Source organism: Hylaeus anthracinus, unplaced genomic scaffold (genome assembly GCF_026225885.1).
Source record: "Hylaeus anthracinus isolate JK02 unplaced genomic scaffold, UHH_iyHylAnth1.0_haploid 2, whole genome shotgun sequence".
Taxonomy (NCBI): Eukaryota; Metazoa; Arthropoda; class Insecta; order Hymenoptera; family Colletidae; genus Hylaeus; species Hylaeus anthracinus.
Genome location: NW_026534838.1, coordinates 4,132,929 through 4,136,247, shown reverse-complemented (window position 1 = coordinate 4,136,247; position 3,319 = coordinate 4,132,929). Strand labels below are relative to the sequence as shown.

Sequence of the window (3,319 nt, the reverse complement as noted above, 5' to 3'; positions counted from 1 at the left end):
TAGACAAACGTTAGTTAATGGTCATTGAATAAGTAATGATATGAATTTTACTTGGTTTATTCACTTCCTCCTTCACCTTTTGTATGATCACCGCCTTTCGAAGACACACACGAGCCTGTCCAGACGACCTCCTTAATATTCCTCGTTTCAAGATCGACACGCCTAGACTGCAAAATTAGGTAACGATCACGCACCAGGCAATGATTACAATTGTCCTTGTTTTATTCACTTCCTGCTTCACCTTTGGGACGATTACCACCTGTCAAAGACACACGAGCCTGTTCAGAAGTTCTTCCTATTATTCCCAGCTTCAAAACTGACACCGCTAGACTCCAAAATTGGATAATGATCACGTACCAGGCAACGATTAGAACTCTTCTCGTTTTATGCACTTCCTTCGTCTCTAGGATGATTACCATCTGCAAAAGACATACGACCCTGTCCAGAAGTTCTTCCTAATATTTCCAGCTTCCTACACTGCGACGTTAGTTAATCCCATACCAAGCAAATAATACGAATTGTGCTTGTTTTATTAACTCCTTTCATCGCCTTGGCAAGGATTACCAGCCGTCGAACGGCCAGTCAAAGTCGGAGTAGTAATTGTCCGCGGTCGACAGGAAGGAAATTGGTTCCCGAAGAGGCAGGCACGAAAGAATTTATAACTCGGATAACCTCGTCATCCGTTGAATATATATCCTCTCTTTCTTTTTCTATCTTTCCGCCTATCTCGCGCCGCGGCCCGCTCTTTTTTCACGGGGCGCGGGAACTCATTGAGTATGCATTCAATACACGGGTGTTTTCCGCGGCGGCGTGTGCGTTCCCCGACGTATCCGTTCCTGTAAAAACCACACCGTATCCACTCCAATTCTTTCCGATCGTCAGACGTGTTTTTGCGAGAGGAATTTCGCCTTCTGTGAAACATACTCGACGATACTACACGCCCCACGGCGGGCTCGAAAGCCTTCACCGACGGGAAACTTCGCAGGTTCGAACCTCTGCATTTGGGACTAATCGCATCCCGATCACGGTATAGTGGGGAATTGGGACTGTGGAGAATTGGGTCAGTTGGGAGTGCGTGTTCATAGGGTTTTGGGAATTCAGAGGACTTTGTGGCTTCTTTAGTCCTAGGAGTAAGGAGTTATCCTAGGGAGTTGGTACTCTTTAACCAGTGTGCTTAATCCTTAGAGATCTGAATTATTTTCTCAATTATTTACTTAGTTTCCACAGCCTTATGTCGCCTTACGAGTTAATTATGTTTTATGACTAATTTGTACTTATTCATTTTATTTAATATCTGAGTTTCGGTACTGATTACTCCGACTTCTTCTATATTGTTATATTATGTCTTATGATATCTTAAGTCCAAAAGCAACAAACAGAATTATCATTCTCCCAGCCTCGCTCGATTAGTGCAATAATCGCAATAATTAGTCGTCCTCATCGTTAACCAGTTAATCGAGGATACTTGAAACTCCAACCAGCTCTAGTTTCCTCGCGGGTTATTTTGCAGCTTAATACGAATGCACCACGGAGTATAACGCGGAAGACGTTATGGTCATTGAGTGTAGTTCCGCGCTGAGCGGCCAAGTATACCGAAGCTTTTTAGGTTACCTCGCGTAGGATTTGAATACCACAGAACTGAAACCACCTTTTCGCGAACGCAAGTTAGAGGCGCGTTGATAGGAGTAACAAGTTCCCTCTTCGTTATAACTTCGCAATAACGATCTCTTCATCGAGGATGGATACTACAAGCCCCGTTTAAGCTCATTCCTCCTAATTCCCTCCAGAAATCCTTACCTATAGATTCTTAGAGATTATACTGCTCGGTATCTGTAGATCTTATCGACTTAGCTAATTACAACGATCTCTGTAATCGATGACGGTGCAGCTAATTGGCTTCGTCGTCAACTTGGGATTTCTCCAGAGGACAGAGTATTCAGTTACCGTAAAATCTGCATTGAATCTTACTTTAGGTTTAAGAAAGGCTAGCTTGCTTTCGGACCTGAATTATTTTTTTTTTTTTCTTGTGCTAATGTGATTTAATTTCTAGAGCCAACTTGGACTAAAATTGGTATGGAAAAAATAAAATAAAGAATTCTGTTAGGTGTAGTTTTCGAGGAAAAGTGATCTTCGTCGTCGACTTGGGATTTCTGAAGAGGACAGAGTATTCAGTTAGTATTTCAGTTATTTCTTTTTCGCGTGCTAATGTGATTTAATGTCTAGAGACAACTTGGACTGAAATTACTATAGCAAAAATCAAATAAAAAATTCTGTAAAGTTTAGTTTTCGAGGAAAAGTGATTTTTCTTCGCGAGCATAAATAAAGACAAATAAGGTGTCGTTAATTTTTGAATTTCGTGTCCTCGATTGTGAACGCCAGGTCTGAGAGTTAATGACAACATGTGTTCATTCTCGGGGAGGGTGTTAACAAACTAAACTTGGAACGCATGACAACGCCAGATGAGTCTGGATGTATCTCAGCACGCGAAACCGTCGGATAACGTCAGTAGCAGCGAGCTTGTTAATCTAGAACTATTTTCCATTCCTTCTTTAATATATTCATGGGGAGCAGCTTTAATTCTTCGTCGTGAAAAGTGTTACTAGTTTGCTTTCACTTTTTTACCGAGACATTTTTCTTAAGTTTTCGACGTCAATTTTTAACGTAATTGAAAAGTATCGACGCTCTAGAGTAAGAAACGTTAGTAATTCTAGTAATCAATCCTTCCCCGTGTTAACCTTCAACAGAGACTCTCAGGTTTGTTGGAAAATGTATTCGCTTCAGAGCTTCTGACACTGATCTTTGAGTACCCGAGGAAGAATTCCGAGTCCCAGTCAAACTTTTACGCCGTTTAATTAATTTCTCCAACTTTCCACTCGAAGTTTGAACGTCTCTGAATATTTCCAATTTTGGAGGAGAGGATATTACTCCGTTTACTTCAATTCTTCGCTACCTTCAACCGAAACACTGGTGCGCGGGAAAAATATATTCACTTGTGAGTAATGTGAGCAACGTGAGCCTTTCAGATTGTTCGTAACTATAATATTTAAAGCACACCTCATGTCTGGCTTTTTAGAGCAAGCTCACATAAATTTTCACGCTGTGCAATTACGTTCTATAACGTTGTACTTGAATTTCTAACTTCCTGTCTTCTTGCATACAGAAGTCTACAAAAACCTTTACATAAATTATTTCTGTAACATCCAACTGAAATATCCTCAAACACCATGAATCCTAAAGAACCAAATCTCCTTATTGTCCTCAAATTCTCAAACTTGAAATTCCTTGTCTGCATTCTTCTGAGTCACCTACTCAAACCTTT

At 40.7% G+C, this 3,319-nt stretch overlaps 1 long non-coding RNA gene across 1 annotated transcript in view; it reads left to right on the top strand.

The window, feature by feature from the left end:
• LOC128892836 (uncharacterized) overlaps nt 1-3,319 on the top strand; it is a 29,153-nt gene that overhangs the window by 1,290 nt on the left and 24,544 nt on the right. The gene's annotated exons all lie outside the window — the stretch shown is intronic.